Source organism: Apodemus sylvaticus, chromosome 22 (genome assembly GCF_947179515.1).
Source record: "Apodemus sylvaticus chromosome 22, mApoSyl1.1, whole genome shotgun sequence".
Classification (NCBI taxonomy): Eukaryota; Metazoa; Chordata; class Mammalia; order Rodentia; family Muridae; genus Apodemus; species Apodemus sylvaticus.
This window is the reverse complement of record NC_067493.1, coordinates 6,923,353-6,934,491: the sequence shown is the minus strand read 5'-3', so window position 1 is coordinate 6,934,491 and position 11,139 is coordinate 6,923,353. Positions and strand designations below refer to the sequence as shown.

General features: G+C 36.4%; 1 pseudogene; it reads right to left on the bottom strand.

Annotated features, from left to right (window-relative positions):
- Positions 1–361: 361 nt before the first annotated feature.
- Positions 362–11,139, bottom strand: part of LOC127673242 (zinc finger protein 431-like) — a 109,060-nt pseudogene continuing 98,282 nt past the window's right edge.

The following is an 11,139-nucleotide window of genomic DNA, read 5'->3' as shown; positions in this document are numbered from 1 at the left end:
ATGTTTAGCTGAATGTAATCTTGTCCTAATGTAACCATTCCTTTAATGACATTGAATATCCTTGATCACAAGATTAAACGTCATTCAACTTCCTGATGATACCTTGTATTTTGAACCTTTCTTTTTTTATTGTTCCTTTCTTAGTTACTATGTTTGTTAAAAATTTTCATGCCAAATTCTATGCAGTGATTTTCGTGACTTACTTTGTCAATACAATTAATGTAAACATCTTTACCTTAACCTCAAGGGAACTCTTCAGATGAGGGCAGCAAACTTCTTTGCAAAAGCATATAAAAAAATCTCCAGAGTGGAAATAATCCCAAGCACCCATGTCTATAATATCCTAATTTATGATACCCTCTTAACTCCCACTTAATTCATGATCATATTGATTATGATTCTGTATAGCACACAGAATTAGGAGATTTATCCCTGGTGAAAACACTTTACCACACTGATTACATTAATAAGGTTTCTGTCCGGTGTGTGTTCTTTTATGAAACTGGAGATGACTGGGTCTTCTAAAGGCTTTACCACATTGTTTACAGTCATAAGGTTTCTCTCCAGTATGTGTCATTTTATGTCTTTAGAGATTACTGCGCTGTGCAAATGCTTTACCACATTGATTACATTCATAAGGTTTCTCTCCAGTGTGTGTTCTTTTATGATATTGGAGATAATTGCGCTGTGCAAAGGCTTTACTACATTGATTACATTCATAAGGTTTCTCTCCAGTATGTGTTCTTTTATGATATTGGAGATGACTGGATCTTGCAAAGACTTTACCACATTGATTACATTCATAAGGTTTCTCTCCCTTATGTGTACTTTTATGATATTGGAAAGTACTGTGATGTGCAAAAGTTTTACCGCATTGATTACATTTATAAGGTTTCTCTCCTGTATGTGATCTTTTATGTCTTTCAGATAACTGTGAGCTGCAAAGGCTTTACCACATTGATTACATTCATAAAGTTTCTCTCCAGTATGTGTCATTTTATGTTTTTGGAAATCATTGGGTCTTGCAAAGGCTTTACCACATTGATTACATTCATAAGGTTTCTCTCCAGTATGTGTTCTTTTATGTCTTTGGAGATGAATGCGCTGTGAAAAGGCTTTACCACATTGAGTGCACTCATAAGGTTTCTCTCCAGTATGTGCCATTTTATGTCTTTGGAGATCACTGTGAAATGCAAAGGCTTTACCACATTGATTACATTTATAAGGTTTCTCTCCCTTATGTGTACTTTTATGATATTGGAAAGTACTGTGATGTGCAAAAGTTTTACCGCATTGATTACATTTATAAAGTTTCTCTCCTGTATGTGATCTGTTATGTCTTTCAGATAACTGTGAGCTGCAAAGGCTTTACCACATTGATTACATTCATAAAGTTTCTCTCCAGTATGTGTCATTTTATGTTTTTGGAAATCACTGGGTCTTGCAAAGGCTTTACCACATTGATTACATTCATGAGGTTTCTCTCCAGTATGTGTTGTTTTATGATATTGGAGATGACTTGATCTTGTAAAGGCTTTACCACATATCTTACACTCATAGAGTTTCACTCCAGTATATCTTCTTACATGCCTGCAACCATAATTAGCACACGTGAAATCTTTACCACATTCATAACTCTGATCAATCATGTAATCAATATGAATTATGTTTACAATTTTTCTAATGGTAAAGAAGCAGCAGATCTTAAGGTTTTAGCAATTTATATGTTCATGGTTTTCTCCATCATCATGAGTAGTTTAAGACATCTGTGATAGTTATTACATGGCTCATATTTATAACAACCTCATTTTATATGATGTATTTTAGCTATCTGAAGAAAGAACAACTCCTATCTTTATAACACTGATTGTATTCATATTTTCCCCTCTCCTGTGAATTACAACATTTTTGACTATTAACCAGGACACACAGAAGAATTTTCAAATTATTAATACTCATAAAGGTTTTCTAAACTATGAGTTTTGAGATATTCCCTGTAAAAATAGAAAACCAACTATTTGCAAATATCTTTCACATTCCTAATTTCTATCAAAGTCAGAATACTATGTATCTTCTTGTTTTAGAACAAAAAAAATTATGTTTCCCCTTTCAATATGCCTATGCCTACATCATTTTTATCCATTGTGACACACGATATACCTAATAAAAAAGAATGATAAATGAAAGTTTTACACATTGCATTCACATTGTTTGAATTTTTGTTTCTCATACCATGTGCAATATAGTCTAATGTTTCTCCACACCAACATTCTTGATACTCATAAAATGCTCTCTCACCAAACTTAACCATATTACTACAAGAATATGAGTATCACCAAACTTTCTATGGACTAACTGCTTATTAGAATGTTTTCGATATAGATTTATCATTATTCATTATGCAATTTCTAAATACTTTGAGGCTATACAGAATGTCAGTTCCACAGCATAGCTCTAATGGAGCTATATATCAAATGGATACACAAACCAGATATTGGATCTTGAGGTACATGGTTTTGTAAGAATATTATAATCACAGCTACACTTAAAGGACTGTTATTTTATAGACTTGATTTTAATTGGAGATTCCATAAGATATTAAAATTTCTTCAGAGACAATTTTATATAAGCTTGCACATGAAAGCTTGCACATGAAAATTACCTTTCATGTTTTCTACTACTTTGACAATGTTCTTCAAGATGATGGTCTTCCCAATTATAGCCTAAAACACAGTACAAGAAAATGAATGATATACTATTGGAAAATAGACAAAATTAAAGATACTGTGAATTTTAACTGTACTGTGAATGTTACAGTGAAAATTAAGTGAAACTGAATTATTCAGCTCTATTTTCATACAATTAAAATATAGAAGATCATCAATAACCAAGAAACATTTGTTTCCTTCTGAAAAAAATAATAACAGTCTTACCAATAGCTTTGAGGTTCAGGTAGGTTTCAAACATCACATTTTTGTCGATACTCTTCTGGGAAGGATCCATCAATTTCCACTCTTCCTCAGTGAAGTTCACATGCACATCATCAAAAGTCACTGCATCCTAAATATCCCATACATGTACAACACAAAGCATGATACTAACATCACCGGAAAATAAATATATGCTTTATCAAATATACATTCACATAAATCTCGTGCTTGTTCGGCTTATTTTCTGACTCAGAATTTATAATCACTGTGTCATTTTAGAAGGATCTTTAATTATAAGTTACACCTCTGTCACTTTTGAACACTTTGAATAGGACACAGCCTTGCTAGAGAAATGCCAACTGAGAGGGACATGCAGGGGAAACAGATCCACAATACTGAGAACACACCTGAAAAATTGTATGAACATTTACTAACTAAAAACATGATGGGCAAGCTGGGTGTATTTGCTCATGTCTTTAATCACAGACGCACAGGCAGGTATATGTCTAATAAATTGACACTGGCATGACCTTTGTAATGTGTTCTAGGAGACTAAAAATTATATTTTAAAACCCTCAATCCATACAAAAATCAACTAAGGAAATAAGTGATATAGAAATCACAGTTCTTTACTAAAGTTCCTGAAAAGAATTATACATTCACTGCACATCTGAAATCATCTGGCAGAAACAGGAAGTGTAACAGTTTAAAATATAACATTAATAAAATTTTACTAAAAGAGAATACATGATTAAGTTGTTACAAATGGACAGATGAAAATAATAGTAATATAAATGTTGATCATAAATAAGCAACTTAGTGTAGGAGAGAGAGCTCAGCATTGGAAAGCACCTGCTGGTCTTCCACATAATGGTGGAAAATTCCTCCTAAACACATGGGGGACCCACAGCTACTCATTACTTCAAGATCAGGAGTTCCAAGGCTATCCTCTGACAACACTAAAGATGAGACAAAGATGTTATTCATATTCAAGCACACATGCAAAATATTTCCATTTATTCAAACATTTGAGAACAAGCACAAGACTGAGAAAGAACAGCATTCATGTGAAACCTAATGAACTGAATGCTCAGATAATATTGATGTCATGAACATATGCCATTCTGAGAAATAGAATATAGTCTATATATTTGGCCAAATTTCAACACTAAAGATGTGGAGGAAAAACCGCACAAAAATATGCTTATATTACAAGCACAAGACATGTGTCTTTTGCGGTTTCTCTTCCTACATTAAGGACAGACAAGGTTCACAGAGAAATATGTTTTGGAAAAGAAAAGCAAAAAATAACATAAATTTAAATATATAAAACAACCAGATTAATAAATAGATTATTATTGAATAGCCAATGTATCTATTGCATTTTATATAATTTAACAAAAGAGATTATAGTGAAGGTTTGGGAGCATGAGAAGAAAGTTGAAAAGTCAGTTTCAACCACAACACAGAACACACCAAGGACACAATCTTTCCCCTCTAAAAGAAATGCAGAGTAAAATCTGGAGCAGAGACTGAGGGCATGGTCAATGAAAATTTGCCCCACTTGAGTGCCATTCTATGGACAGGCACCAATCCATGACATTATCAACGACACTCTGTTATGCTCCCACACTGAAGCCTTGAGCAATTGTCCATTGAGAGGATCCACCAAGAAGCTGACTGAAAAAGCTGCAGAGATCCAGAATCAAACATTGTATGGACCTTGGGGACTATTATGGAAGATTTGTTGGAAAGGTTGTAATCCCTGAGGAGGATAGGAACTCCATAGGCAGACCAAGAGACTCAAGTAACAAGCACCCTTGGGGACACTCAGAGACTAAGCCACCAACCAAATAGCATACACAGGATGGACTAAGGCCCCTGGCACATATATAGCAGTTGTGCAGCACTGAGGCTCAGAAGGTAGTCTAATAACAACTGTAGCAAGGGCTTTCCCTATAGCTGTGGGGGTGGGATATCTTTTGAATCTGTTTCATTAAGTGGGCTGCCATGTCTGGCCTCAGTGAGAGAGGATGTACTTAACTCACAATAGAATTGATGCACCAATTTTCGGGATACCTGGGGGCCCCACAACCTTTCAAAGAAAAACAGAGGGGACTGGGGGAGGGACTATGCCATAGCAAGGGACATATAATGGGGATAGTGGTAAGGGTGACAATGAATATATAAATTATTGGAAAAGCAAAAAAAGAGAGAAAAAATAAAATTTTCATTCTATAAACACTATCCTGGAAGGTATCTGGAATGGCTCCTACCAGAAGATCTTCCACAAGCTTCACAAAGAAAGCCAGACAGGACAGAGAAGCAGCCAAAGACATCATCCTATCTAGAAGCTTTTTGTTTCAATCAACTGCATCCTGACCCTTGAGACTATGGGCAAATATTCAACCTGTGATGTAAATGCATTCAGTCTTTCTTCAGGGATCCTAACAGTCTGCAGGAACTCCTACACTGTTCAAATATCTAAAGTCTCTTCTGACACACAAGGCAAAATCTTGAAGGTCACCTCTTGTAACAGCTTGGGTACATCCTCTCCTTGTATACATCTCTCCATGGAAGATTTACCAAAGCTTTAGTTATCTCAACAAGTTGTGCTTGCAAAATGCAACTCAAGAATAATCTTCATAATTTCAGTGCAATGAACTCTAATGGAGTCTTCCCATGGCTCTGACTCTGCCAAAAGATGGCTGGATTCTGGCCAAATTGAAACCATACAGGAAGAATCCAGGAACTCGAATTTATCATCTCTCAGTTTTCAGAAGCCACACCATATAAAAGATACTCATAAGTTTGGCTTCTAAGGTGATGGACTCTGCCTCACCTGGTCCACTTATAAGAGCTAGAAAGTGAAAAAAATCAAGATGTCCCTCAACCAAAATTTGGATAAAGACTATGTGGCTCATTTACAAAACGGAATTCTATTCAGCTAGTAAAAACAAGAACATTATGAATCTTGCAGGCAAATGGATCCAACTAGATATTATTATCCTAAGTGAACTATCCCAGACCCAAAAGGACATGCATGTATGTACTCATATACTAATGAATAATAACCATAAAGTACAGGATATATGCATGATATTTCTTCGTCCTGAAGAAGCTAAACAAGAAGGAAGCCTAAGGGGCAGAATAGATGGTTCAGCTGGTAAGAGCACTGACTGCTCTTGTGAAGGTCCTGAGTTCATATCCCAGCAACCACATGGTGGCTCACAAACACCAGTAATGAGATCTGATGCCCTTCTCTGGTGTGTCTGAAAACAAATACAGGATCCTTACATATAAAAAAAATATTTTTAAAAAGAAAGAAGGCTAAAATGAGCATGGTTGAATCACACTATGAAATGGAAATAAAACAGTCAAAGGAGGCAGATGAAAGAGAGAGAGAACTGGAAGGGCCAGTAGTTAAGAAAGGGAAGGGGAAGTAAGGAACAGTTGTGGTGAGAGAAAAGGAAGGGACATAGGACAAGGGAAATGAATTGAAATCTCCAGCTGACAGGGATCTAAGAGTTTAGGCATCTTTAGGATCTGCTACAGACCATGAAAGGGAGGTCAACAGGCAGTCCATGGGGGTGATTATAGCTGAAATACAAAGCAGTGAGATTTGGACACTGAAGAGGGCCACACCCTAAAGACACGCAGAACTCCCAGTGGAAAGTTAACTACACCAACCAAACCAAAAACCTTTCAAAGCAAAATTTATCATGTCTACAAGAAATACAGGCAAAAATAAGGAGTAGAGAATGAGGGACTCACCAAACTATACCCTGCTCAAATTGAGACCCATCCCATGGGCAATCACTAATCCCTGCCTATACTGAGGATATACCTTTTTGTACTTCCAGAGAGTAGCTTAGCATAATTGTTATCTGAGAGTCTCCATCCAGCACCTGACTGAAACAGATGCAGAGCCCGCAGCCTAACATTGCACAGAACACAGGGGATTTTTGGAAGAGTTGGGGAAAGAAATGAGGGCCTACAAAGAAAAAGAAACCCATAAGAAGTCCCTCAGTGTCACCTAACCTGGGCACTAGGAAACTCTCAGAGACTGAGCCACCAGCTATCCTTCAGATGACTGTAGCTCTGAAAGGTTGAACTGTTATCAACTTCACCTCTCTCCTGATTATGTTTCCTTATGGATTGCTAGGATTTTCTTATCCTGCCCACCTCCTCTCTTAGCTTCCAACATCAACAAGCAATCTCTCATGAACATAACAAACAGGTCAGTAACAGAGCCTGCACTCAGCCAACACTCTAAAAATCTAAAAGAAAACGGTAACACAGAAATAACACTCCCACAAAAACAAGACTAACTGAGAAATTAGTACCTAGACCAATAATCACCAAAAATGCAAATACCTAGGACCAGCATAGAAAGATATGTAAAACCAGTGTCAGTGATGTAATCTCTTATTTCTATTTTCCATGGTCTCTTCATCATTAAAAATTGTAATTAGATGCTTTGATTTTTTTTAGCTGGAATATTTCTGTTTAGTTTTGGTCTGGAGAATTTGTCCATTGGTGAGAGAGGGGTATTGAAATCACTGAGTGTAAGTGTATGAGGGCTATTATGTCCTTTTGTTTTGTTTAGAGGAGTGTCTTCTGTAACTGACAGAATGAATATGAATCCATCTGATATTTAGAGAACATTCTACTGAAATATAAGAGAATATAACTTCTCAGGTTCTTGCTCCTCTCCCTTGCCCCATATATCCATTTTTGCATCAGACAACATCCATTAGGATATTATAGAGGAAGAGAAGAAGGAGATGGAAGAAGAGGAGGAAGAGGAGGAGAAGCTGAAAAAGAAGAAGAGGAGCAAGAAGAAGAAGAAGAAGAAGAAGAAGAAGAAGAAGAAGAAGAAGAAGAAGAAGAAGAAGAAGAAGAAGAAGAAGAAGAAGAAGATCAATCAACATAAAAGTCTAGAAAATATTTCAAATAAAATCATAAATGAAAATTTTTCCTAAACTAAAGACGGTGTCCGTTAATGTACAAGAAGCATCAAAAATACCAAACAGGTTGGGAAAGAGTCCCTTTGCCACATAATAGTCATAACACTAAACATTTAAAAGAAATATAAACCATTTAAGAAATTAAAAAAAAAAAACTACAGCAGGAAAAATAGGAAAAATTAACAAACTAAACAAAGCAAAAACTAGAAATAAATGAAATAAAAACTATTAGATTCATATCCATCTACTTTATTTCAAGGAATAAATTCATTACTTATATAATGTTCTCCCTGCATATTTTCCTACAAGCCAGAAGAGGGCACCAGATTCTATTACAAATAGTTGTGTGGCATCATGAGGTTGCTAAAAATTGAACTCATGACCTGTGTGGGAACAGAGCTCTTAACCTCTGAGCCATCTCTCCAGGCCTAACCCTACCTTTTTTTTTTTTTTTTTTTTTTTTTTTTTGAGACAGGGTTTCTCTGTGTAGCCCTGGCTGTCCTGGAACTCACACTTGTAGTCGAGCCTGGCCTCTAATTCAGAAATGTGCCTACCTCTGCCTCCCATGTGCTGGGATTATAGGCGTACACCACCACCACCTGGCTTAACCCTATCTTCTTAATGTATATTATAAAAAACAAGATGGCTTGGACAGAGGTGCTACAGATTCACAGAAACCATCCATGCTTCTATAAGAAAGCAACTGGTTCAGATATTTTGGACAGATTTACAATCAGCTATGGTAATGAAGTTATTCAGTGGTCATGAACTAGCATGTAAGAAGCACCACTAGAAACCTCACAGGAGGTCACATCTGGCTGATGCTTCTGATCCAACCCCATAGAGGACCCACCACCCCTGATCCCAGAGCTCAGCTGCATGTTCCTCCCCATTGCGGGCCGATATCCTTTGCTCACCGTGTCTTGATTTCAGAGTTTCCCTGAGGTTCCCCTCACAGCACCCAACAGCAGATTTCAGAGTAGGACACAGAGAACCATTCAAGCTGAGCAGCCCCAATTAACACATAGAAAAACACACGGAAGATCCCGCCTCTTTGTCTGACTGGCAGGTTTGCCTGGATCCCTTAATTGGCCAGTGAGTCTTAGCCCTCCTCAGGTTAAAGTGTGCTTCCTGTCTAGGGTCAGACCTTTTTCATACATCAGGTGTGGTTTGCACCCCATTAGCAATTCAAAGCAGATTCCAAGATGAATCTCACCCCACCCAGGCCTGGGGGAGAACGCACCATTCCAGCTCTGTCTAGTCTGTTCTTTCCCTCTAAGAACCATGATCCTGACTTCTGAACTTGCCTGAGATTTTCTCAAAGCATTTCGCTACTTCACATAATGAAGATAAATAGCTTGCATAGACTATTACACAAGGTGATTTGGAGGTACATATGTGACCCAGGAATGGATGACCCAATGCATGACCTACGCTATTAACATTAAAGATGGATTTTTGCTAACAAATACTTTAGCCGTGGTGCATGCCTGTAATCCCAGTCCTGGGGAGCCAGACGCAGGTGGATTTCTGAGTTTGAGTCTAGCCTGATATACAGAATGATTTCCAAAAGAGCCAGTGCTGTACAGAGAAAACCCTGTCCAAAAAAAAAAAAAAAAAAAAAAAAAAATCAACAAACAGAAACAAACCAAGATGAAAGATATAAAACAACACCAGGAGAAAAGCCAGAAACATAACACTGTTGAGCATTATTACTAATCAAAACATTTTCATCAGTGGCAAAGTAGAGAAAAAGCACAATTGGATTAGTATAGATTTTCTTGATAAGCCTATCCCAAATCATACAGATAATGAATCTTTCTAAGTATATAGAAAGGATAGTTAATAGAATGTATCAATAAAAGCTGACAGCCAAGAAAAATTAGAAAAATCAGGACTTTTTGTTTTCATGTTGCAGGATATTACAACTGGTCTTTATATACCAAAATTATTAAGCAATAAGTAATGCCTAATGCTAGTTTAAAAAACAAATAAATCATCTCTGTTTTATAAAATAAAGTAGTACAAGTACCAAAACAAAAGAATAACTTTTTCATGACACTTCTATAGGTACGTTGCAAAAAGCACATATAGCCTAGGTCAAAGGTGGATCAGAACATCTCAAAAGATCAAGATTAAGAAAGGGATTCTCAGTTGAAAATGTATAATTAAGAAACATCCCCCAGAATAAGCAGGATTAGAGATAGGGTTAGGGGATTAGAGGATTATGGTTAGTATCAGGATAAGGGTTGTTAGGGTTAGGATGCTTAGGAAATTAATAGGTTAAGTTAGGATTAGAGATTTAGGATAAGTCCCAGGGTTAGGCTCAGGGGTAGAGTTAATGTGGTCACCTTTATTCTTGATGATCCCCTGAATCGATAGTATCCCTACTACCTAAAGAAGAAATGTCAGGGTTAGGGTTAGGGTTAGTCTCAGGATTAGGTCAAAGATTTGCTTGTTGTGCTCTGTCAACTCAGTTTCTATCTTTTTGCTCATTTGCCTTCCTAGACCTCTTTTTCATAAGATCAAAATATTTCCCCCAGAAGGGAAATAATTTTACATTATTATGGGTCCCAGTTTACATACAAAAGAAAACAATAGAACTTTTTTTGTTCTCAGTTTCATAAGATGGACAAAATCATGGGACTCGTTGCTCCTCTTTGGTAATGACATCATAAATATTGCATGGGCCATATTTCTTCACCACAGCTTTAGTAAATATAACCAAATGGTACAAGACAAAATGGTCTCCATCATTATTCTTGGTGGACTTACTGAATCAATAGGATCCCTATTACACAAAATATCAGACCTCTAAGTTATTTGTTTTATATCTTAATGTTTTGTTTTGTTCTTATTTTGATATCTTCTACCTTATTCATTCAATCGTTTATCTAAAGAACCTAAAAGTTTATCCATACTATGTCAAAACTAGCATACTAACAAAGGAAGTGATGACTTTTATATTCAGAAAATCAAACAGATAATCAAGAGATAAGTTGCCAAGGGCCAGACAGATTGTTACCAGCAAAGAAGAATTGTGCAACACTATGCTGGGTCTTACTGTTAGTTAAATTTTTTGTCAGCTAATTTTCCTCTGAGATAAAATTCTCTTCAATCCAATTCTGCTCTAGATATGTATGGTTTATTTTCTGTCCAAACTAAAAATATGCTCACCAAAGATCTCTATGTGAAGTTTTCACAAGATAATCAATCAAAATTATGGAAAAAGAGTCTCA